Raw genomic sequence first — 27,805 nt, 5'->3', positions numbered from 1 at the left:
AGGAACAGTTCTTTTTATAGGTAGGGGCAACTCAAGGCCCCCAGTCAATTCTTGAAAGGAACTCTAGTAGTTAACTGCCCTCTCCGATTGCTGTTCTCACTGCTTCTTTTGAGCTGCTATAGAAGTTTGACCATCTGGAATCCTGCTGGAAACTCTAGATCTGTAATCATGTGATACACCGAAACCATTGTTTTTTTTTCTTACCTCACTTCCTACCAAGTGGCTGGAGCCATATGTATCTAGGTTGTCATCTCTGAAGTGTCCACTGATCCCCAGTGATTTTGTGTACAAAATAAAACAAAAGGCTTCAGTGACTTTTTTTTTCATTTTGTGTCATTTTCTTTATTACTTACATCCAAAATCGTTAATCACAAGGCAGGATCTTGGGTTAGTTTTTGGAGCTGCATCTGTCTGGTTGGACTTTGGCACGCTGGAACCTCTGGTCCCACAAAGGGTTTGGTGTGGCCATGCTGCTCCCTGGGCCTTAAGGAAATGCCTGTATACCTGCCTGCTTTTGTGAGGACCAGAGAGCAGGATGATGCTGAAGCCCTTGGGCGAGAACAGGGCCAGCTGCTTGAAGGTGAGGCTCTTACCCCTGGCCTTGAGGATGTGGTTCCACACATGTCTGCTCATGCACAGCCCACAACTTCAGTTTGGGCATTTCCTGGATATGCACATTGTTCTCCACTATAGTCCCGGCTGCCACAGCTGTTTTGTCTTCTGGGGCCAGGATGCTTCATCTTCTGGATCATCAGGGAAAAGGACAGAGCACTGCCAGTTGGTGTGACTCTTGAAAAGTCTCTTCAGCACAACTTGATTGAAGGCGGTGTTGATCCTCTGGCCAGAAATCTGTACAATTTAACCAACAGACTTTGTTAGATGTACACGATCTTGGGTTCATTGAACTGAACCTTCCATTCTACCAGCCCTCACCCCCTCCCACCTCCACCACTTCTTGAGAGATGAAAAATGTCACATTTCTTTGGGGTCAGTGCAGTGGTATGGCTTGTTTTTCTAGCACATCCAATGAGTCTACAAATGACCCATATCTTTCAGATAATGCTCTTCATCTAGGTAATCATCTAGAATTCTCTTTGGTTGTTTGAAACTAGAAACTCTGATAGAAAGTTGGAAGACATATCATACTTTCCTTTCTTATTTGTTCAGTCGCTAAGTTGTTTCTGACTCCTTTGTGACCCCATGGACTGCAGCCCACCAGGCTCCTCTATCCATGGGATTCTCCAGGTAAGAATACTGGAGTGGGTTGCCATTTCCTCCTCCAGGGAAGTATCTCAACCCAGGGATAGAACCTAGGTCTCCTGCTTTAGCAGGGGAAATTCTTTACCACTGAGCCACCAGGGAAGCCCTCCTTTCTTATTTCCTCCCTTGTTTTGATTTAGAACATTCTCCAGCAGCTGCTGGTGATTATATAGAGGGAGAAATTATTTGAGAGCATGTATATTGGAAAATACTTTTATATCCTCACAGCTAATAGTTTAGACTTAAATTTTTAAGTAGCAAATCATGCTTGGTAATTTACAAGCATGTTCACCTTGTTGTTAATCCTCCTCCTCACACACAAGAATCTCCCTGTCAGGTCTCCTAAATTTGTAACAACTGGCCATTTGGCTTCCAGTGTTCTAAAATGTAGTTAACATCACTACATTGTTCTAATTCTCTTTGGCTTTGTGAGTCTATCCTTTTTTTTTTATAAGACTGATTCACTGCCTATTCTGCTAAGGAGGCAGATGAATCTGTTCCTTTTTAATTGCTTGTGTGTGTGTGTGTGTGTGTGTGTGTGTGTCTGTGTGTGTTAGACAGAATAGAAATAAATGCATGTATTAAATTCACAATGCTTAACAGAAAATTCTAAGTATATTTCTTTCATAAGCAAAAATCATGTGCTAAAGAATCCTTCCATGGACAGATTGGATAATAAAGCTTAGAGTGGAATGGGAATTCTGAATTCTATTAACTCTTCTTCGGCTTTCTCATATATCTGCTCCTCACTGATTGGCACAGATTGGAATTGGTCTATTCTATAATTGTATATTTTCTACTTTCTCTATCTTACTGTGTTCAGTATTAAAAATGTGTTGATATTATTTTGTCTTATATGCCTCATCTTTATCTCTCTTTCTTTCTGTGGATAAGATCAATATTATCAAAAGGTTATAAATTTTGTTCCTTACATCCCAAATTCTAGTTCTATATTCTGTAACCTGACTGAGTCCACTTATTGAATCTGTGCTCCTGAAGCTACTCTATCACAATAACTATGTTCAAAAACACCTCTTTCTCTTTGCTCTTTGAAATTTTATTTCCTTTCTGCATGCATGTGTGCTAAGTCTCTTCAGTCGTGTTTGAATCTTGGTGACCCTATGGACTGTATAGCCTGCCAGGCTCCTCTGTCCATGGGATTCTCCAGGCAACAATACTGGAGAGGGTTTTCCTGCCTTCCTCCAGGGGATCTTCCCTACCCAAGGACTGAATGTGCATCTCTTACCTCCAGGCAGGTTCTTTATCACTAACACCACCTGGGAAGCTCCTTATTTCCTTTCTAATATAACTTATTTTAAGGTTATAAACATGTGCTAAATAATATTTATGTAACTATTATGTTTTATTAATTATACATATAAAGCATTCTATCCTCTTATTTTTCTTTCTACCTAAAAACATTGTAAGTGCCTAGCAACTATTAGGCTTCTCTGGTAGCTCAGCTGGTAAACAATCTGCCTGCGATGCAGGAAACCCTGATTCGATTCCTGGGTCGGGCAGTTCCCCTGGAGAAGGCATAGGCCACCCACTCAGTATTCTTGGGTTTCCCTGGTGGCTCAGACAGTAAAGAATCTGCCCACAATGCGGGAGACCTGGGTTCAACCCCAGGGTTGGGAAGATTCCCTGGAGGAGGGGGTGGCAACCCACCCCAGTATTCTTGCCTGGAAAATCCCCATGGACAGAGAAACCTGGCAGGCTACAGTCCATGGGGTTGCAAAGAGTCAGACATGACTAAGCAACTAGCACCCGCAGCAAGCGTTAAACATTGCAGATAGAAGGAAAACAAGAATGTGGAAAGATTAGAGAATGTGAATTTATCAGACATAAAGATGCAAAGAAAGAAAAACAGGGGAAAAATAACAAGGTAGTCATTATAGTTGTAATTATCCTCTTGATAATTTCTGGATATTTGTTTTTATTTAACTATAATTATACAGCATATAAAACCTGATTCTTTTTTTTTTCTTTCAAAATAAGCTATTGGGAAAATTATTGCTAAGTGTTATATGTTGCTACAATGTCACCAGTAGCAATTGTCCAGAACTGCATACCTAATAGAGTGCTTCCTTATGAAGTTAATCTAAATGGAACCAAGAGACAGAGTGTATTGCGCATTCTCTTTCTAATGTCCATGGAATACAAGTAAAGCACTTGTCAAATGAATAAATCCAAATAGGTTGCTTGAAATGAGGAATTCTTTTCTATAGATGTTTATACAAATTTATTCTAACATCCCTCTGCTCGCCAAGCTCTCTGGAGGGAAAAGAGTTCACAGAATTATCTATTGAAGTCTCTTTAATATATTTGTCATTTCAACTTTCCTTTCTCTGTTGTTCAAGATTACAAACAGAATACACTGTTGTAAAGAGATATGAATGAAGATGGTCTGGTTTGATAGAAATTTTGCAGCCATTGTGATGTGTTAAACTGTGAAAACTTTTGAAAGAGATAGCTACTTTTCTAGCATGTGAACTCAATTTCCCTAAAATATGAACTGAAAGAAATATGAGAAAATACAGAAAACAAACCTCCTATATAATTTAAAATTTTCAATGGCTTGTTTTGTTATGAAAACCATTAGGTAAAATGCCTATCTATCCTACAATAGCTTTGAAAGTGAAAGTCGCTAAGTTGTGTCCGACTCTTGCGACCTCATGTACTGTAGCCCTCCAGGCTCCTCTCTCGGGGGAATTCTCCAGGCAGGAATGCTAGAATAGGTTGCCTTTTCCTTCTCTAGGGGATCTTCACAACCCAGGGATTGAACCCAGGTCTTCCACATCGGAGGCAGGTTCTCTCACCATCTGAGCCATGAGGGACACCCTTACAATAGCTTTAAAATAAATCAAAACGACTCACACAGGTAGAAGAAAAAAAGAAGATATTCAGGGTATGAGTTTAAGTAAATAAAAGATGAGTAAATGCCTCCTGGCTCTGTTGCTAGTCCAGTATTACGATAAGCACTCTTATCTAGTTTGAGAATATCTGCTTGGTCTTGGCTGAGATGACAGTAAAACCTTAAAGTATGTCATTTTTGTTTCCGTTTGAACACTTCTGTGGGTTTACCTTCCACCCCCTTTTGTTATTAGACAAGCAAGTCTATTTGCTTTCCTACATTTTTGTTTGTTTAAGTCAGGAATTAAAACCCCAGATTTTTTAAGACAAAAGGTTCATAAATCAGTCAGGCTTGGGAAACATATTTTAAATTTCTGCTTCTTTTCTTATAATGCTTTTTACTCTAATCCTCGTGGCACATTGCCCTGATCACTGAATTGTTTGCCTCATGTTGATTCAACTTGATACTGTGTTTTCATTTTATACATATAGAAATTTCCAGGACAAATACTGAAAAGTGTTCACATTGTTTAAGGGTTTAACACTCTGCTTTAAGAAAAAGATAACACAAAATTGTCCTCCATTTTCTTTTGTTAAACACGAATACTTCTTTTACTCTTTATCATCACCAAATTCTATGAACGGTTTTCTTCCCTTCTAGGCTGTCTGCTCCTATATGAACAGGGCTTCTCTTCTGGCTCACTGTTTTATATCAAGCATCTAACATCCTATCTTTCACATGCTCCTAAGTCGCTTCAGTCATGTCCGATTCTGTGAGACCCCATAGACGGCAGCCCATCAGGCTCCCCCATCCCTGGGATTCTCCAGGCAAGAATGCTGGAGTGGGTTGACATTTCCTTCTCCAATGCATGAAAGTGAAAAGTGAAAGTGAAGTCGTTCAGTCGTGTCCAACTCTTTGCGACCCCATGGACTGCAGCCTACCAGGCTCCTCCATCCATGGGATTTTCTAGGCAAGAGTACTGGAGTGGGTTGCGATTGCCTTCTCCGACCTTTCATATAGTAGACACTTAATAATTAATTCATTATAAAATGCCTGCATCCTGCCCTTTCATAAAAGGCATAGTACTTGCTTTTCACTTTCCATATTCTGTAATATTGTTTTAATATTTTTAATTATGGGAATTGGATATGAAAAATGATTGCTGAATTGCCTTTTCAACCAGAGTGGTGTGTGATGAGTGAATAACAATAGCAGTATTGTCTTATTTCACAGATTTAAAAAGAAACTTAACCATCTTCCTCCTCCCACATGTTGACATCTCTGATCTTGGAAAGGATCTATAATAATGGCATACCATGATTTAATTGTAGACTCTTCTTCCTTCCTCCCTCCACTCCTTCCTTTTCATGGATCATAACATAGGGATGATATATCTTAGGATCAGTGCAAACTTTTATTTGATTAAAGAGCATAACTATAATTAGATGAACTCCTATTGTATGTTAATGCACATGAGGTCTTATTTTTTTTTCCTATTTTACAAATCAGGAAATTTATGTCCAAAATTTAGCAACTCACTCGAGGTTATATATCTAGCAAATGGTGGCATCTGAACTGATATTGTTCTAGTCCAAAGATTGTGTCTTTTTACATAACTTAAAGATATGCTATTCATTGTACATGAAGTATAACTGAAGTTATAAAAATAGAATCATCTACCTTAGAGTTGGAAGAAAATTTAGAGAGCATCTATTCTAATTCCATTATTTTACAGATCAGAAAAGAGCTCCAGATAGGTTAAGTGCTCTGGGTAATAAATCTAGAAATTTGTGAACATAGGACTATAAGAAAAATCATGCATACTCATAGTAACAAATTGAAATACCATAGAAATGTATGATGAAAGAAACAATCTTACTGTACCCCCATTTGGACATATTCTACCTTTCTGAGATATACTATAATTATAGCATATATATAAATATATATATACTATATTATTATAGTATATATGTAAATATAATATATCTCAGATATATATAGTATATATATATATACACATGTATATTTTCTAGTTTTTAAATAGGACTCAAATATATGGTTTATGATACAAGATTTGTAAAACTCATTCTTAAAATTATTTTGGAAGTCAAAAGCTAAATATTGATACACATACAGCTTCTAATGTGTTTATTGTAACCTTCATTTAAAGAAGAATTGATGCAGAAAACATATAGAATGAATTTCAAAATACCTATTATGTACTTAGAATTCATCATACCTTAACTCATTTAAACTGCATCACAAAGTTTTGGGATGAAAACTAGCTATTTGTGAAGTAACAAGAGGTTAAAGAGAACAAGCAACTTACCAAAGGTGCAAGGATGAAATAATTGAGGACTCAGAATCTTTGGGTCATTTAAACCCTGGTTAATTAAAGTTCTGGGTGATGATAGAGGTAATAACTAATGGATAATGAGAGAAGAAAGCCAAAGATATTAGTTAAAGTCCCAGGATCAATCACAGAAATGAAGCCTATAGAAGCCTTGTATAATTTTATTTGACTGTTTTTTGTATGTGTGTGTGTGTATGTGTGCACTTATTGGTATCCTACAATTTTCTTCATATCTCACCTTATTCTCTGTGTCATATGAATGCTATTGGCAGTTAAATTTATAATTTAGTGTTTAGGTAACAGAATATTCAGTGGGAGTCTTACTGAATCTGAGGAGCAATCATCATAGCCAATGATGGGTACAATGACTTTTTGGACTGTTTCTCATTTGGAGGAAGGAATACAATCTCTTTTAAGAAGCATAACTCTACATTATTATGTAGTGATATACAGTTGTTTTACTGTATGGGATCTAAAATGTGAACAGCAGGGACCATGCAGAAGTTGAGAGTCAAAGAGGTAGACTGTGCTCCTTATCTATTGATTACCTATGTGCTCCAAATCAACACTTTCGTCTGCTCTGTGAAAAGGAATCTGGACACTTTGACAATTGGCACAATGTTAAGCCTTATCAGAAGGATGGAGAATTAATGCAGAAGGAAGGGCTTTGTTTTCCGGTTTTGGAGTGCTTGACCAGCGGTCTCCAATAGTGTGGATGGCTTCTTCATTGCTTGGCTTCTGCAGCCCCTAAATTGTGCAACTTCTCAATTAGTCCCAGCTCCTGCAGTGCGTGGCAGCCAGCAGCATCTAGTAACCAGTAGCTTCCAGGTGGCTGATTTTGTAGTGACAGGCATGTCTCTGTGAACAGCTTTCACAAGCAGCACTTTAGACCACAGATATCCATCAAGTTCTGCCATCTAGGCACCACAGAAAATTCATTGCCATTCAGCCAGTCATGGCTGTGCCCTCCTCACCTTCAGGGTCTATTTCTTAGTCCTGGTTGGGGTGGGAATTCTTTTGGGTGTTCTCTCTCTCTCTCTAAGAGTACTACTCTTTTTTTTTTTTTTCAACTGACTTTTTAATCTGTTTGAAAAATGTATTTTTATACAATAACTTTGCACCCATTTTCTTTTTTTAAACAGAAGAAAATGCTTTAGCTGTCAAAAAACCTTGATATTCATTCTTTCACTTCAATACATGACTATCCATAAATTTATAAAATGGCACTGAACACCTCTTTTACCTAACCAAACCAGTAAGAGTGGTATTTTTTTTTTTGACTGCTTCTTATGTCTGCTATTCCTATATTTTTTAGAGTTCTCTTTATGTTTTACTAGCCAACACCTCCTTATTCCAATCCTTCATTAGAGTTAATAATTCATTATATTAAACTTTCCTTTTTCAAATTTGTGTGGCTTCTCCTGATTAGATGTAAGACTGTCTGACATCTATTTCTGGGCTTTTAGACCATTATCACTGTTCCTTACCATTAACAAGGATAAATTAAAATGGATAATAATGAGACTTTGCATAATTTTAAACATAAATAATTAATACTTCAGGTAGTAGAATCATAAAATTTGCAGATGAGAAGGAACATTAGAAATGATTTAATGTAGTCTTCTTTTTTGAGATATGGAAACTGAGGCCAAAATAACTTTAAAAATGAGGAGATCCATGTTCTGTTTTTTATATCACCATTGTCTATCATAGAGTCAATGTTCAGTGACTGTGAATTGAATTGAATTGAAATAAGGGAATTAACTTTGAAAATATTTATTGAGCACTGTTAACTTAGACATAGTTCTTTCTCTCAAGAGATTTTCAGGCAAGTAGCTAATTTGGAATCAGAATTATAACTTTGGTTAAACCTATGCCCTCATTATTTTGGTTATTACCACTGATTTAATTGTGGATTGAAATCAGAAGTTGGTTTTCTTTGTGTACTCTTTGTACATGTGTCTAAATTTTCATTGGAAACAGGATGATATGGGCATATTTAAACCTAAGTTAATTTAGCTCTGATATGGTTATTATAACCATCCATCTTCCAGGACAAGTGTTGTATAGTTACTCATAAAAGCTCAATTTCCAAAACTCACATGTATGGTTTTACTTTTTAATTTATGGGAATATTATTTTTGTACAAAGTCTTAAACTCATTTTAGATTTTAATTTGTCAGAAACCTTCTATTCCACTTCCTAGAATGATGGGTGACAGGAAATAAGGCCACAATCTTGTAGGGTCAGATTGTGAAATACCTTGTTTATTTAGCATATGTGATTTTAATAAACCTTGGCTGAATTGGTTTATGAATTCTTATAACCTTTATAAATTTAATAGATGTCTATCTTTAGCATGTCTTTCTGGATATATTTCTTTGAAAACAGTTTGTGATACTCTAGACCATTTACTTTGTTAATGTTAATTTAACACTCTCCCCCATTTGCAAGAGAGATTAGAACATATTTGAATCCATTAAGATTTTTTCAGACAAATTCTGTTGCATTTTAATCAAATATGTATTTTAAAACTTCTGGGTATAAAGATAGGAACATTATAGCTTTGTAATCTTTATAAATGGTTGTGCTATCCTGTACTTCATGTAGATATCTTGCCTCAATTCATTGAATGGTGTTGGGGGGATTGAGTATCATAATATCTCACAAAACTTGGAATAAATAGTTCAGGTCAGTCGTTCAGTTATGTCCAACTCTTTGTGACCCCATGAACAGCATCACGCCAGGCCTCCCTGTCCATCACCAACTGCTGGATTCCACCCAAACCCATGTCCGTTGAGTTGGTGATGCCATCCAACCATCTCATCCTCTGTCATCCCCTTCTCCTGATTTCAATCTTTCCCAGCATTGGGGTCTTTTCAAATGAGTCAGCTCTTCGCATCAGGTGGCCAAAGTTTTGGAGTTTCAGTTTCAACATCAGTCCTTCCAATGAACACCCAGGACTGATCTCCTTTAGGATGGACTGGTTGGATCTCCTTGCAGTCCAAGGGACCCTCAAGAATCTTCTCTAACACCATAGTTCAAAAGCATCAATTCTTCGGTGCTCAGCTTTCTTTATAGTCCAACTCTCACATCCATACATGACTACTGGAAAAACCATAGCCTTGACTAGACGCTACTGGACATTGGTGGAGGACTAACTCCAGAAAGAATGAAGGAGAGGAGCCAAAGCAAAAACAACACCCAGTTGTGGATGGGACTGGTGATAGAAGCAAGGTCCAATGCTGTAAAGAGCAATATTGCATAGGAACCTTGAATGTTAAGTCCATGAATCAAGGCAAATTGGAAGTGGTCAAACAGGAGATGGCAAGAGTGAACATCGACATTCTAGGAATGAGCGAACTAAGATGGACTGGAATGGGTGAATTTAACTCAGATGACCATTATATCTACTATTGTGGGCAGGAATCCCTTAGAAGAAATGAAATAGCCATCATGGTCAACAAAAGAGTCTGAAATGCAGTACTTGGATGCAATTTCAAAACGACAGAATGATCTCTGTTCATTTCCAAGGCAAACCATTCAATATCACGGTAATCCAAGCCTATGCCCCAACCAGTAATGCTGAAGAAGCTGAAGTTGAAAGGTTCTATGAAGGCCTACAAGACCTTCTAGAACTAACACCCCCAAAAGATGTCCTTTTCGTTATAGGGAACTGGAATGCAAAAGTAGGAAGTCTAGAAACACCTGGAGTAACAGGCAAATTTGGCCTTGGAATACGGAATGAAGCAGGCAAAGGCTAATAGAATTCTGCCAAGAGAATGCACTGATCATAGCAAACACCCTCTTCTAACAACACAAGAGATGACTCTACACATGGACATCACCAGATGGTCAACACCAAAATCAGATTGATTATATTCTTTGCAGCCAAAGATGGAGAAGCTCTATACAATCAGCAAAAACAAGACCAGGAGCTGACTGTTGCTCAGATTATGAACTCCTTATTGCCAAATTCAGACTTAAGTTGAAGAAAGTAGGGAAAACCACTAGACCATTCCAGGTATGACCTAAATCAAATCCCTTATGACTATACAGTGGAAGTGAGAAATAGATTTAAGGGCCTAGATATGATAGACAGAGTGCTTGATGAACTATGGAATAAATAAATGAGGAATAAATCCTACCTTTAAAAAGTAGAATTTCTAATAATTAATATATTTTAGATAGAAGAATTATCTTGTATAAAGTTTATTTCTTATGTAAAATTCATTAGTGAATAGACAAACTGAAGATCAGTAAATGGCTTTTGTAACTCAATATCATTTTTTATTATAAATAATGTTCAAATTATCACACAGTTACACTCATTTCACATTCTAGCAAAGTAATGCTCAAAATTCTCTAAGCTAGGCTTCAACAGTACGTGAACTGAAAACTCCAGATGTTCAAACTGTATTTAGAAAAGGCAGAGGAACCAGAGATTAAATTTCCAACCTAAGTTATCATCAAAAAAGCAAAAGCATCCAGAAATTGCATCTACTTCTGCTTCATTGACTATGCTAAAGCCTTTGACCGTGTGGATCACAACATACTGTGGAAAATTCTTCAAGAGATGGGAACACCAGACCACCTAACCTTCCTCCAGAGAAACCTGTATGCAGGTTAATAAGCAACAGTTAGAACCGGCCAGGGAACAATGGACTGGTTCCAAATCCGGAAAGGAGTACATCAAGGCTGTATATTGTCACCCTGCTTGTTTACCTTATATGCAGAGTACATCATGGGAAATGCCAGGCTGGGTGAAGCACAAGCTGAAATCAAGTTTGCAGGAAGAAATATCAATAACTTCAGATATGCAGATGATACAATCCTTATGGCAGAAAGCAAAGAGGAACTAAAGACCTTCCTGTGGAATGTGAAAGAGGAGAGTGAAAAAGTTGACTTGAAACTCAATATTCAAAAAACTAAGACCATGGCATCTGGTCCCATTGCTTCATGGCAAATAGATGGAGAGTCAATGGAAACAGTGACAGAGTTTATTTTCTTGGGCTCCAAAATCACTGCAGATGGTGACTGCAGCCATGAAATTAAAAGACATTTGCTCCTTGGATGAAAAGCTATGATAGACCTAGACAGCGGGTTATAAAGCAGAGACGTTACTTTGCCAACAAGGGTCCATCTAGTCAAATTATGGTTTTTCTAGTAGTCCTGTATGAATGTGAGTATTGGACCATAAAGAAGGTTGAGCACTGAAGAACTGATGGTTTTGAACTGTGGTGTTGGAGAAGACTCTGGAGAGTCCCTTGGACTGCAAGGAGATCAAACCAGTCAATTGTAAATTGAATCAGTCCTGAATATTCATTGGAAGGACTGATGCTGAAGCTGAAGCTGCAATACTTTGGCCACCTTGATGCGAAGAGCTGACTCATTGGAAAAGACCCTGATGCTGGGAAAGGTCCTCCTCCTGGCAGGAGGAGAAGGGGGCGACAGAGGATGAGATGATTGGATGGCATCACTGACTCGATGGACATGAGTTTGAGCAAGCTCCGGGAGATGGTAAAGAGCAGGGAAGCCTTGTGTGCTGCAAGTCTATGGGGTCACAAAGAGTCGGAGGCTACTGAGCCACTGAACAACAAAAGCAATTTTATATAATTTGCGATGCTAAGAAAAGTCACCAAAAAATATCTCTATCAAATAGTGGTTTTAATATCCCTTGTTTCAAATAATAGCTTGTTGTGAAATCATAATTTAAATCATTCACTTTGTGTTCAGTGAATCTTTTTATTTGCATTAATACTTAAATTGGTGATATAAATGTAATATCCAGGATGTCATGAATATTTTGGAAGGTACCTTCTTTTTTGCTTTACTGTCTCCTTGTGCTTCATATTTCCATGTCTATCTTGATTATTCTCATTTCTTAAATTCAATTCCCCTCCCACTTATTCCCCTCATACTTATTCCTTGCCTGTTCAGATCTCCTGCTGACCTCTAAAAGTCATGGCAGACAAATTCGATATGAATATGAGAATAATGATTTGGTCCTTTACTTCTACCGGTTCCTCCAGAGGTCATTTGTTTTATGATAGCACTTTAAAAATGCTCCGTATTTTTTAAATGATTTAAAAATACAGTAGGCAAAATGATAAAACATAAAAACTACTATAATTTATAAAACAAGAGAAAACATAGGTACCATCTTCATGAATTCTCTCTAATTTCTTTCTGTGCATTTTGGAGATATAATTAAGTTAAACTTTATAAAAATTAGGACCATGTAGCTTTTATTTTGGGGCTTCCCAGGTGGCTCAGTGGTAAAGAATCTTCCTCAATGCAGGAGACTCAGGTTCGATCTCTAGGTTGGGAAGATCTCCTGGAGAGGGAAATGACAACTCACTCCAGAACTTTTGCCTGGAAAATCCCAGGGACAGAGGAGCCTTGTAGACCACAGTCCAGGGTGTCACAAAGAATTGGATACTACTGAGCACTCATGCAACTTTTATTTTATATTTTGGAAATTTTCCCATTAGTAAGTAATCTTCCAAGACCTGATTTCTAGTAGCTTTATGACATTTCATCATATAGAATAGTGGCTTTTAGATGCAAAGGTGAAAGTGTTTCCAAGGAATCATACAGTGAAACAGATGGGCTGTCCTGAAATGAAGCATGGAAGCATTTAATATGTCGCACCTAATCTGAGGGAGGTGGCAGACAGAGCTCCAGCCCATGACATTCTTTACCAACAAGAACATGTCCCTCTTGTATGAATGGCCTGGAGGAATCATGAAGGAAAAGAACAATCTGCCTCACAGAATTGTTCTCTTCAATGAAGAATGGAACAAAAAGGTGAAACTTGTCTTCTTCTCTAGCATGATAATTGCTGAACATGGAATCCATAAAAGGAACAATGAAAATCTAAGGTGATTATATAAATAATTTATAGAATAGTAATCATTCAAATTAAATCAATATTATATTTTGATCTTAATGCACTAAGAATGGTGCAATCTTTGGTTACATTATTTTCATCAATTAACCCCCCCATCCTACTTTTTACAATGGAGTAGTAGCAATTAAAGTGACACTAAATTTGCCAGTGTGTCTGGCTTACTGTAAATGGTCATTGGAGATGAAAATTAAGTGTAACATCTCTCAAAAATGTTTAAGTTTCCATAAAATCCAAACTCTTTCTTAGAGTAAAATTGTTCACATCAGCAAATCTAATGCTAAGTAGAGAGGGGTTTTTCTAGAATGGAGAGTTTTTTTTTTTCTCCCCTAATAATAATAGTAGGCTGAATTCTGTAGCCAAGTTTATTGCTTCCAGTGGTATATTCATGTTGGTCATGATCAGTCAACAGGCATCAATATGATACAAATAAATGGAGGCTGGTGACTATTTTGAAGTCATCTATTTTGCATATTTTAGTCTCATGATAAAAATATCTATGACTAATATTTAGACTTGAAAAACCTTTTTACATGAAAAGATTATTTTCTGTCCTTAGAGTGCACAAATAGATAAGCTACTTTGAAAATATAAGCTAAATGAAATGTTCATGTATCTATTTAGATGATAGAACAATTTGATGGTTTTCATAAAATACATTTGAAATTATTGTTTTGAGATAATGCTATTTATATAATGGTGATATTACATCCTTAATAAATATTTGAGTTATTTGACTCCTGGTGAGCATCTTTAATTGAAGTTTACCCAGATGTCTAAATTTAGCAATTGGAGGTTTTTTTTTGGCTGAGATTGGAGTTGCAATCAAACCTTGACTGTAATTTCAGTTCAACCTTTTTGCATAATTATTTTGAAGTTGCCGTAATGGGAGGAAAACAAAGAGCACATGTGTATGGGAGAGAGACAGACTGAGAGAGAAGAAAAGCAGGGCCATATTTTAAAATAGCATTTGATGGTTTACTAGGAAAAAGAAATAAACTTACCCAATAATGTTAACAAACAGTAAACAACTCATGTAGGATCTTAAAAATTATTATACATTTGTTCTTTATCATTTGTATAGTGTGCAATAACTTTAACAGATTATGTATTTGTTTGCTTCCCTTTGGGACCAGTCATTTCACTGCAGCAAAATGCAGTGATTCTGTTTTTTAGGTATGTGGTCAGAGTAAGACATTTTTAAAGATTTGCTTTTTATCTAATTGAAATCTATAATTAAAAAAGAAAAGTAAAAAGCAAAGGAAACAAATTTTTGCCCACTGGACTTCTATGTGAACTGTAGACTTTAGAGCTTGAATGAATTTAGAGCTCATCTCGTCCAATAGTCTTCCTTTTACAGATGAGGCTTCTTATGTCCAGAATGTGGTCTAGTTTTCATAAAAGCTCCTTGGAGACATGGTTGGGAGTGAGTGTAAGGTGTTTGTAGTCTTGGGCAGTTCCTTGGCTAACACCCTGTGAAGATGAATTTGTTCTTATTCTTTTGTTTAAGACCTTGTGTATTTATAGGTCCCAGGCAAGCAAGTGCTTTATCATAGCAATTTCACTCATTATCTATTTATATAATATGCATGACTGACAGTCATATATATTTTTATTTTCTTTTAGGTAAATTTCTATTTTAAATTGTATATTAAAAACATAATTTTTATAAAACAGTGTCTTAAGTATCAATATGAAGAAATAGGAAGATTTTGTCATCCAAGAGCAGGCAGCATTATAGTGGGTATAGTGGGTATAACAAATACCCCACTTATTTGTGATTATAACAAATAAGCAACTAGGAATGCTGATCAGATCCTCTTTTAAACATCATTAGAGAGTTTTTAAATGACTTGGGTAAGTCCCTTAAGCTATTAGCACTTATATTTCTTTATTGCAAAAAGGTGATAATAGCTGTCCTCTGGCTGTTAACCTTTAACCAATATGTTGTGCACACATTGATTCCTCTTTTATTGAAATATTAAGTTTCTTGATGTGTCTTTGTTCATGACTAGGCTGAATATTTTTAATGTTCTCCCAGCAGGGCTATTAAAAGAAGACTGAAAAATAGATGAAAGTTGATTCTCAAATTGGAATTTTGATTATTGCTGTGAACTTTCCCTAAGAATCATTTGATCAAATGCAGCTAGCTGGGGACAAAGTTTACCCTAAAGTGGAATACTGTGATTAAGTCAGTGGCTTTCAAATGGTGATCCCTTGGCCTGAGGTACCATCACTTAGAAACTTATTAGAAAGCAAATGCTTGGGTCCAACCACAGTTGTACACAGTCAAAAACTCAGTTTGAGACCCAGCCATCTGTGTCTTAATGAAGTCTACACATAATTGTGATGTATGCTAAAATTTGAGAGCCAGTGGTCTAAACTAAAAGAAAACTAAAAAAGATAAACTCATGGAAGTCAAACCATCTCAGACTTGGCAACAGAACTTATGAGGTGTTGGATAGGTATTTTTTGATGTTCCCTCAAGGGACAAGAGACTTTGTGTTAAGCTCACTTGGACATCTTATTCTAGCTCTAGTTTATCACTGAAAATGTTGGAAGAAGTCAGGAAAATTTTAAAGTTTTGATAGTACAGCATTAGGTCATTAAGGAAAATACTATTGCTGCTGAGACATTGGTATCAGAAATCTAATAATTTGTCTGTATACAAATAAAAGCTAAGAAAGGGGGCACTCTGAAAGATTTAGCATGTGTTAAACAGAGGGATGGTATGGGGAGGGAGGAGGGAGGAGGGTTCAGGGTGGGGAGCACGTGTATACCTGTGGTGGATTCATGTTGATGTATGGCAAAACCAATACAACATTGTAAAGTAATTAACCTCCAATTAAAATAAATAGATTTATATTTTAAAAAAATAAAATAAAATTCTTTGATCATCTGAATGCTACTCATTTAGCACTTGTTTTTTTATAAATAAAAGCTTGATTTGGTATTATAATAATGATGGTCTTCAGGTTTTGGGGCTTCCCTGGTTGCTCACCTGGTAAAGAATCTGCTTGCAATGCAGGAGACCCTGGTTCGATTCCTGGGTCAGGAAGATCTCCTGGAGAAGGGATAGCTTCTCCACTCCAGTATTCTTGCCTGGAGAATCCCATGGGCAGAGTAGCCTGTCAGGCTATATTCTATGAAGTTACAAAGAGTCGGACACGACTGAGCGAGTAACACTAACACTTCAGGTTTAATTTAGCTCTTTGAGATTGAGGAAATTAAAGAAGCTAGAAAGATTTGCTTCATTACAAAGGTATTAAAATTTTATATTCTTTATACAAGAAGTATTTTTTTGTAGTGGGAGTAAGTTTTTTTTCTGAGAAGAAAAATTATAAAACTAATTCAGTGCTGGACAGTTATGATAGCTTGAGCTATTTTTCTGATATTAGCATGAAAGAAGAATGATGCTGGCAAATGTCCAGGGCTAGGTTTGAGCAAGGTGGCCGAACATCAGTGGTTCTCAAAGCAGTTAGGTTTTGGTGTGACCAAATATAAAGTGGTGAGTTTGTCAAATTACCTGGGTGTCTTCTAATAAGTTATTTATGTTCCTCAATATCTCACATTCTCTCAACATCCATTTACAGGGCATCCATAAGAAACATAATTCATAGATTATGCTAAATCTAATATGAATTTGTACTTGAGAATAAGTCTTACTTATTATGTTTTTATTTCATTTATAATATCCATGTATCTGTCTAATGTAGGTGGAACATATTACATATCAGCTAAACTTTCATATAAAGTGTTTCTGTGAAAATAGAGGAAGAAATAAAGCTTAATCATTTCAAACTGATTTCTTTTTATATTTTTTGTAAGCTATCACGATTTTTCTACCTAGGATGGATAATTTGTTTTTTCTCCAAATACTTCTCCCTTTCTATTATTCTAAATAAAGTTATAAAATATATTCAAAGTGAGATTTTTAGTATTGGGGAGGTTGGAATAAAAGTGAGATTTTGAGTGTTGGGGAGGTTGGAAGGCCTGTCTTGGCCAATCAATAGATTTTTGTGAGGAAGATGCCTATAAATATTAATTGTTTAAAACCCTACTATTGTCCCTAATTTTTTTGATTCATTATCACTAATGGACTGATGTAAATTTGTTAATACCCAGTTTTTTGAGGATGCTGATTTTGTGAAAAGAAATGAAAGTCATCACTTTAGACTTTTGAATATGGAAAGCTGGTTCAGTGAGAGGTGTAGAGTCTTCTTCATCTGATCTTAGGTGAACTGCTGTCATTGTTGAGATCAGCCCTAGGATTTCTTTGGAAGGAATGATACTAAAGCTGAAACTCCAGTACTTCGGCCACCTCATGCAAAAAGTTGACTCACTGGAAAAGACTCTGATGCTGGGAGGGATTGGGGGCAGGAGGAGAAGGGCATGACAGAGGATGAGATGGCTGGATGACATCACCGACTCGATGGATGTGAGTCTGAGTGAACTCTGGGAGTTGGTGATGGACAGGGAGGCCTGGCGTGCTGTGATTCATGGGATTGCAAAGAGTCGGACATGACTGAGTGACTGAACTGAACTGAACTGCTTCCTGGCTGTCAGCTCCATGGACAGTTCTACCCAGTCTTCTCTGCTTCAACCCAAATTAACACTCTGGCCAGGGCCCTGGGTCAGCCTCATTCTTACATGGCTGCCTTCTTCTCTCTAGACATTCTTTTCCATCCATAGTCTCTGTTGCCCTCTCATCAGTATCATCAGTTGCTCTGTCAGGTCAAGTCGGATCACGACATTCTTTTAAAGCTCCAGCTCTCTTCTGGAAAACATACTAAAGGCAGAAATAATGCTGAGACAAGGTATAATCAATGTTGATGCAATAGACATATACCCTGAACTTGAGGAATACAATATACTTTCAGAAATAAGGTATATACCACACAGTGGCAGAACACAAGACCCCTCTGAAGACTTTAAGTCATCTGTTATGTGCTGTTCTCATAACAGTCTTCTTAATAACTCAGTTTCTTGTATACATTGCTGTGAGTACCTGATTAATATCTCAAAAGTATATTTTATAAGGGCATGGTCTGTAGCTGTTTGGTGTGCTATATGTGGACTCTGATCTTAGTGCTAACTCATGAGTGTTTAAGAATATAAACTGGAAGGGTTCTAAAAAAGAAAACATCATTGAGAAACAGGAGAGCAAAGGAAACTTTATCATGTGACATGAGGTGAATCTGAATACAGTGTAAAACTATTGGTGATATTAATATATGGGCTGGTGGGTACAATCTAGATAGACATGGTTGTCCTGTAATTCCAGTGAGGGAAGCATCATGGAAACAAGGAACAAGGCCAGCACGTAAAGGATGTTCTTATTTAGCTTTAGCAGAGAGTTCCGTATGAAATGATAGAAGAGGAGGTTAAACGTATGAAGTGGATGGTGATGGAACACTTGGCTTAATGTGATTTAAACTGGTTCCTGGGAGCCTATTTGGCTTATCTCTTCCCGCCTTTGGAAAATCAGCCATAATGAAAGTACTTACATGGTAGAAATGGAAAAATGGTACAAATTAGGGCTTCTGTTCTTCCAATAAGCACCCATGCAGAACCAGTTGCTAAACATTTGTAAGCAAATCACTACATTGGTTCTTAGGTTTCAAAGGTGGTGCTTGTTTCTAGGTTCAAATAGATAGGCAAGATGAAACTGAAATATTTGTAAGATTAAAAGCCACTATTTAGCACCATCATAGTGTGGAACTATTGCAATGAATAAACTCTAAGAATATTGAAGCTAGTAATTTCAGTTAGAAAATAACATGACAAAATTGATGGTTTAGGAAGGTTTGCTTGTTTTGGCACTTTCACAATAATCTGTTGTCTTGATTTTTTTCCTATTTCTTCATATCAGTGAAACTCTTCCTGTTCTCAGAAAATAATCCTGTTTTAGGATGACTTCAAACCCATAGAAAACCATGATACTGAGATTTAAAAATTTTATTTACATTTATATTTATTCTAATTTTCCTTATGAAAAAGGAAATTAAACAATTTCTTATATAAATAAATCATTATAAAAATTAAATAATGCATAAAAGTATAAAAGAGCAATCACCCATAGCATATAGACAGCAATTACTAAATTTTTTTCATTATTTTAAAAATAAACCAATAATTCCAATTTCCTTTCATTCTTTCATTTTTCTTTGTAATTCTTACTATCGTCTAATCAAAAATACTTAATTTTTTATTTACTCTTTCTCCTCTTCGAAAATATATCAGTTCAGTTCAGTCACTCAGTCATGTCTGATTTTTTGTGAGCCCATGGATCGCAGCACGCCAAGCCTTCCAGTCCATCACCAACTCCCAGAGTTTACCCAAACTCATGTCCATTGAGTCGAGGCTGCCATCCAACCATCTCATCTTCTGTCATCCCCTTCTCCTCCTGCTTTCTATCTTTCCCAGCATCAAGGTCTTTTCAAATGAGTCAGCTCTTCACACCAGGTGGCCAAAGTATTGGAATTTCAGCTTTAACATCAGTCCTTCCAATGAACACCCAGGAGTGATCTCCTTTAGGATGGACTGGCTGGATCTCCCTGCAGTGCAAAGGACTCACAAGAGTCTACTCCAACATTACAGTTCAAAAGCATCAATTCTTCGGCACTCAGCTTTTTTTATAGTCCAAATTGCACATCCATACATGACTACTGGAAAAACAATAGCCTTGACTAGACAGACCTTTGTGGTAATGTCTGTCAAAGTAATGTCTCTGCTTTTTAATATGCTATTTAGGTTGGTCATAACTTTCCTTCCAAGGAGTAAGCGCCTTTTAATTTCATGGCTGCAGTCACCATCTTCAGTGATTCTGGAGCCCCCCAAAATAAAGTCTTCACTCTTTCCCCATCTATTTGCCATGAAGTGGTGGGACTGAATGCCAAGATCTTAGTTTTCTGAATGTTGAGTTTTAAAACAACTTTTCCACTCTTCTCTTTCACTTTCATCAAGAGGTGCTTTAGTTCTTCTTCACTTTTTGCCATAAGGGTGGTGTCATCTGCATATCTGAGGTTATTGATATTTCTCCTGGTAATCTTGATTCCAGCTTGTGTTTCATCCAGCCCAGTGTTTCTCATGATGTACTCTGCATATAAGTTAAATAAGCAGGGTGACAATATAAAGCCTTGACATACTCCTTTTCCTATTTGGAACCAGTCTGTTGTTCCATGTCCAATTCTAACTGTTGCTTCCTGACTTGCATACACATTTCTCAAGAGGCAGGACATGTGGTCTGGTATTCCCATCTCCTTCAGAATTTTCCACAGTTTATTGTGATCCACACAGTCAAAGGCTTTGGCATAGTCAATAAAGCAGAAATAGATGTTTCTCTGGAACTCTCTGCTTTTTTGACAATCCAGCAGATGTTGACAATTTGATCTCTGGTTCCTCTGCCTTTTCTAAAACCACCGTGAACATCTGGAAGTTCACGGTTCATGTATTGCCGAAGCCTGGCTTAGAGAATTTTGAGCATTACTTTACTAGCATGTGAGGTGAGAGAAATTTTTCAGTAGTCTGAGCATTCTTTGGCATTGCCTTTAATGCTATTTGAATGAAAACTGACCTTTTCCAGTCCTGTGGCCACTGTTGAGTTTTCCAAATTTGCTGGCATATTGAGTGCAGCACTTTCACAGCATCATCTTTCAGGATTTGAAATAGCTCAACTGGAATTCCATCACCTCCACTAGCTTTGTTCATAGTGATGCTTTTTAAAGCCCATTTGATTTCACATTCCAAGATGTCTGGCTCTAGGTGAGTGATCACACCATTGTGATTATCTGGATCTTGAAGATCTTTTTATTATAGGACTTCTGTGTAGTCTTTCCACCTCTTCTTAATATCTTTTGCTTATGTAAGTCCATACCATTTCTGTCTTTTATTGAGCCCATCTCTGTGTGAAATGTTCCCTTGGTATCTCTAATTTTCTTGAAAAGATCTCTAGTCTTTCCCATTCTATCATTTTCCTCTGTTTCTTTGCACTGATCACTGAGGAAGGGTTTCTTATCACTCCTTGCTATTCTTTGGAAAAGCATTCAAATGGGAATATCTTTCCTTTTCTCCTTTGCTTTTCACTTCTCTTCTTTTTACAGCCATTTGTAAGGCCTTCTCAGATAGCCATTTTGCTTTTTTGTATTTCTTTTTCTTGGGAATGGTCTTGATCCCTGTCTCCTGTACAATGTCATGAACTTCCGTCCATATTTCATCACTCTGTCTATTAGATCTAACCCCTTAAATCTATTTTTCACTTCCACTGTATAATCGTAAAGTTTTTGATTTTGGTCATACCTGAATGGTTTAGTGGTTTTCCTACTTTCTTCAATTTAAGTCTGAATTTGGCAATAAGGAGTTCATGGTCTGAGCCACAGTCAGCTCCCTGTCTTGTTTTTGCTGACTGTATGGAGCTTCTCCATTTTGGGCTGCAAAGAATATAATCAATCTGATTTTGGTGTTGGCCATCTGGTCATGTCCATGTCTAGAGTCTTCTCTTGTGCTGTTGGAAGAGGGTGTTTGCTATGATCAGTGCATTCTCTTGGCAAAACTCTATTAGCCTTTGCTCTGCTTCATTCTGTACTCCAAGGCCAAATCTGTCTGTTACTCCAGGTTTTTCTTGACTTCCTTCTTTTGCATTCCAGTCCCCTTTAATGAAAAGGACATCTTTTTTGGGTGTTAGTTCCAAAAGGTGTTGTAGGTCTTCATAGAACCATTCAACTTCAGCTTCTTCAGCATTACTGGTCAGAGCATAGACTTGGATTACTGTAATATTGAATGGTTTGCCTTGGAAATGAACAGAGATCATTTTGTCATTTTTGAGATTGCATCCAAGTACTGCATTTCAGAGTCTTTTGTTGATTATGAGAGCTGCTCCATTCCTTCTAAGGGATTCTTGGCCACAGTAGTAGATATAATGGTCATCTGACTTAAATTTACCCATTTCAGTCCATTTTAGTTCACTGATTCTTAAAATGTCGATGTTCACTTTTGCCATCTCCTGTTTGACCACTTCCAATTTGCCTTGATTCATGGATCTAACATTCCAGGTTCCTATGTGGTATTTCTCTTTAAAACATCACACCTTGCTTCTATCACCAAGCACATCTGCTACTGGGTGTTGTTTTGCTTTGGCTTTGTCTCTTCATTCTTTCTGGAGTTATTTGATATATAAAATATGTAACAACAATATAAATCCACCAGTTTTTCCCTCCTAGTTTCAAGATTATATTATTTAAATTTTTAAATCCATTTATGTATTAAATAAAATTTGAAATAAATTATGAGGTTGGCTTCAATATTTCTTATTAAATTTCTTCTTCAGTTGTCCTAAACCATTTAATTGCTGTTCTGTTTAAATACCACTGCAGCCATTCCTGAATTTTCCTATGTACTTTCCTATGTACTCCTATGAATTTTCCTATGTACTCTGTGTTTCTTGTTTTATATTAATTTCATTTAATCATTCATTGTGTAACTTATCCAGCAAATACTTACTAGATATTACTATGTACCAGGCATTGCACATGTTGAATGGTATTGGGACCATGAATTCCATCCCTGATTAACTCAGAGTTCTTTTTAAAGCTCTACATAGTTCTGTTTAGCTTAGTCTAGTGACTAGTACTCTTGCCTGGAAAATCCCATGGATGGAGGAGCCTGGTAGGCTGCAGTCCATGGGGTCGTTAAGAGTTGGATACGACTGAGCGACTTCACTTTCACTTTTCACTTTCATGCATTGGAGAAGGAAATGGCAACCCACTCCAGTGTTCTTGCCTGGAGAATCCCAGGGATGGGGAAGCCTGGTGGGCTGTTGTCTATGGGATTGCACAGAGTCGGACACGACTGAAGTGACTTAGCAGCAGCAGCAACAGTGACTAGTGAATTGGTTTCTTTTTAAGTTCTTGCCTGTGATTTGAAGATTTAAGTAGTGAAGTAATGAACGTGAGTGTGATAATGAAAGCCAAGGGGAAAGAGCAAGGGGATCATGGAGGAAAAGAATCTGTATTTAAACTCTGAGTTAGAGATGGAATTCTCCTAAATAAAATATTTTAAAGAAATTATCTTTCAAAATTCACATTCGTTCACTTATTTGTGGAAAAAAAATGGGGGCACATATAGAACAAATTTTAGTGGAATAAATTTAAGAAATTAATAAGACAAATTCCTGTATTTATGGAGCTTACAAATTTTTCAGCTAAGAAGTCAGAAAAAACAGATATAGCACTGGGGATACAGTAACAAAAACATGCCTAAGGCAATTTCATCAAAGCCCCAGAGGGTATGGATTGACTTTCCAGAAGAAGACAAGTGAACTTGAACTGGATCTTCAGATTTGATTATGAGTACTTCAGAAACAGAAGTGGAGAATGTCATGCAAGTTCATAGATTTCTCTAAATTAGAGATAGTGTGAATATTACAGAAGAAAACTTTAGCAATAGTTCAGAAAAAAAAATTTTCTTGTGCTTAAGGAAGGGCTAGTTGCCTGATGCCTCTAAATAGTCCTGTTGTGTAAGTTGAGGAAGAGGATGCTAAAGAATATTAGCTTGAGCCATTTCTTAGAAGACTTTGTGTTATAGACTGTTGGCTACATACATAGTATTCATAGTATTCATTGCAAACTGTTTTCCTTACAAATGACACTCTAAGTTTTTTGCAGCAATGATATGCCCAAGAAAATGTACATTCCTAAGGCTTCTGGGAATGACCAGATTACACAATTTCTTATGTATTTAATTTATTTTAACAGTTATTTATTGTTATCTGCTCTAAGCCAGACACTTTTTAGGCACTGGAAATACAGTAATTAAAACACACACACACACACACACACACACAAATGAAACAGACAGTCTCTAATCTGGATGAGCTTAATTCTAGTAGCGGAAAGGGAAGCCATTCAACACAAGTCCCTTCAAAAAGTAAATATATAGTAAGCTGCACAAATACTATAGGGAAAAAACAGGTAAGAAAATAGTTTTCTTTTTAAATAGGATGGTCATAGAGAGCTCTGTTGTTGGAACAAAAATTTAGAGGTTAGGAAGAATTCCTCATTGATTTCTAGGAAGAGAGATTTCAAGGTAGGAGGAACAGAAAGTACTGATACCCCAAATGTGTGTTCAAGGAAAATCAATAATAGGAAAGATAGTCAGAGAGGAGCTCAGAGGGTAGATGCTCAAGAATTCTGTGGGCATTTTACTCAGTGTGAGATTGGAAGCCATTGAAAATTTTGAGCAGAGAAATGGCAATCTCTGATTTGACTTTTAATAGAATCTCTCTGGCTCCTGTGTTGATGGTAGATTTTAAGAGATGAAGGTTAATGAAAGAGAGGGACATTATGAAGTTATTAGAGTCATCAATGAGACATGCTAGTGGCTCAGACCAGGATGGAAGTAGGGAAGATGAAAGGAAGTGTTCAGAGTCTGTGTACATTGTATTTTGAAGATAGGTAGTTTGCTGAGAGCATGTGGGTGTGAAAATAACATAGGAGTTGGAGAAAATTATGAGTGTCTATCTTAAACTAATGGTAGATTGTTATGATTGTTAATTGAGAAACCCAGATGGGAAAGATTTGGGGGGAAAAGGGTCTTGTGGTTACTTTTCTGCTTTGGTTATTTATTTTTTTAAGGTGTAGACATCAAGGATTCAGTTGGGACTTGTAAAATTGAGAGGTCTATTAACACTTTTATAGAACTATCATGGATTTAGGTAGGGGAGAAATCTTTAAGGGAAATATTTATTTGGATCCCTTTAGCATAAGGCAGTGTTAAAGTATTGATACTATGAAAGGTTGTCAAAGGACTGAATGTACATAGAGAGGCAAAGGGAAGAGCTGATTAACTATTCCAAATGCATGCTGTAGTACAAGCTAGGAGAGAACAGAAAATGCCCACTGAATTTAGCAATGTGGAGTTCATCGGCGAGCTTGGTGAGACAACTGAGTGGAGTGGTGAAGTTAAGATCTGGCTTAATTGAGGGCAAGAGAAAGTGGGAAGAGAAGTGTTGGAAAGAATTGTGATACACAAGTCATTTCTTCAAGGAACTGTGCTATTAAAATAAAGGTCAAAGGAGCAGTTCTAAAAATATGATACAAATGAACTTGTGTACAAAACAGAAACAGACTCACAGACTTAGAGAATTAATTTATTATTACCATGCGAGAAAGGTGGGAAGGAGGGATAGGTAGGGAGTCTGAGATTGACATGTACACACTTCTGTGTTTAACCAATAAGGACCCACTGTATAGCACAGGGAACTCTGCTCACTATTCTGTAACAGCATAATTGGGAAAAGGATTTGAGACAATAGATACACATATATGTATAATTGAATCACTTTGTTGCATACCTGAAACTAGCACAACACTGTTAATCAACTGTACTCCCAACATAAAATAAGTTAACAGCAACAAAAAGTTAAGGGGACTGCAAACTTGAGATTTTTCTTAAAACTAAGGTTTAGAAATGACAACATGTCTATTTGCTGATGAGAAATAATAAGAGACAGAGAACAGTATTCTCTGGTGGATGAAATAGACAAATATTATGCACAAGAGGAAGTTTTAGAAAAATATTCAGTCAAAGCTGGCAGGTGAGAAGATGTGGAGATGGAAGTTCATGAAAAATTTCTGTTACTTGTTTCAGGTTTTGTAGGCAAATATACAGCAAGCTCATAAGCTGAATGTGAAGATGTCCTATGGAGATATGGAGGCTTAAGTAGAGCAAAATGTGTGAACTAGGCTTTGTTGGACAGTGGTGAAATGAATGAACTAGGAGAGGCTACTGGGTACCAGGAAGCCCCCTTTCCACTCTTGCCTACATGGACTAAGGATGCAGTGATGAAGGCACAGTAGCTATCTTGCAGTTATGGCATAAGAATTGTGTGGCCAGCATTTCACATGAGTAAATGGAAAGAACCTTTCATTTGTTTGTAATTTTGGAGACATTCTACCTTTCCTTCACTTACATCTAGACTTCCCAGTGTATGAGAAAAACAAAATGTCTGGGTAATCTTTGATAGTTCTTTGATCTCCTGAACTTTATTCTAAAATATACTATAAGCTTGGTCTTATTTATTAGTTGAAGTAATTCACCAAAGTTTTTGGAAAAGAATATGACATGACATGCAAAATGCTGGGCTGGATGAATCACAAATTGGGATCAAGATTGCTGGGAGAAATACCAACTACATCAGATATGAAGAAGATACCACTCTAATGGCAGAAAGTGAAGAGGAAGTAAAGAGCCTCTTGATGATGGTGAAAGAGGAGAGTGAATAAACTGGCTTAAAACTCAACATTCACAAAACAAATATCATGGCATATATTTTTATAACTTCATGGCAAATAGATGGAGGAAAAATGGAAACAGTGACAGACTTTATTTTCTTGGGCTCCAAAATCACTGTGGATGGTGACTGCAGCCATGAAATTAAAAGACTCTTGCTCCTTGGAAGAAAAGCTGTGACAAACCTAATGTGCATTAGTCACTCAGTCATGTCTGACTCTCTGCAACCCCATGGACTGCAGCCTGCCAGTCTCCTCTGTCCATGGAATTCTCCAGGCAAGAATACTGGAAGGGGTAACCATTATCTTCTCCAGGGGATCTTCTTGACCCAGGGATCGAACCCAGGTCTCCTGCATTGCAGGCAGATTCTTTGCTGTCTGAGCCACTAAGGAAGCCCCTAAGTGTGAAAGTGTTAGTCACTCAGTCATGTCCAACTGTTTGTGACCCCATGGACTGTAGCTTGCCTGGCTTCTCCGTCCAAGGAATTCTCCAGCCAAGAATATTGGAGTAAGAAGCCATTCACTTCTCTAGAGAATCTTTCCAACCCAAGGATCTCTTGCACTGTAGGCAGATTCTTTACTGTTTAAGCCACCGGGGAAGCCCCCAAAACCTAGACAACATATTAAAATGCACAGACATCACTTAGCTGACAAAGGTTTCTATAGTCAAAACTATGGTTTTTCCAGTAGTCAGGTATGCATGTGAGAGTTGGCTGATGCTTTCAAATTGTGGTACTGGAGAAGACTCAAGAGTTTCTTGGACTGTATGGAGATCAAACCAGTCAATCCTAAAGGAAATCATCCCTGAATATTCATTGGAAGAACTGATGCTGATGCTCCAATACTTTGGCCACCTGGTGTGAAGAGTCAAGTCCTTGGAAAAGACCCTGATGCTGGGAAATATTGAAGAGAAAGGACAGGCAGTGGCAGAGTATGAGATGTTTGGATGGCATCATTGACTCAATGGACATGAATCAGAGGAAACTACAGGAGATAGTGAAGGACAGGAGAGCCTGGTGTGCTGCAGTCTATGGGTTCACAAAGAGTAAGATGCAACTTGTTGACTGAAAAACAGCACATGACATGACTGCTACTGAGGTTTAGAAGATCACTCTGATATGACAGTTGGATTTTCCCAA

At 37.1% G+C, this 27,805-nt stretch overlaps 1 pseudogene; it reads right to left on the bottom strand.

Moving 5' to 3' along the window:
• Window positions 1-368: 368 nt before the first annotated feature.
• The window catches only part of LOC104987570, a 101,301-nt pseudogene continuing 73,864 nt past the window's right edge, over window positions 369-27,805 (bottom strand).

The sequence above is a fragment of the Bison bison genome, unplaced genomic scaffold (assembly GCF_000754665.1).
Source record: "Bison bison bison isolate TAMUID 2011002044 unplaced genomic scaffold, Bison_UMD1.0 scf7180017864098, whole genome shotgun sequence".
Classification (NCBI taxonomy): domain Eukaryota; kingdom Metazoa; phylum Chordata; class Mammalia; order Artiodactyla; family Bovidae; genus Bison; species Bison bison.
The sequence above is the reverse complement of the archived record's forward strand: the minus strand, read 5'-3'. Positions and strand labels throughout refer to the sequence as shown.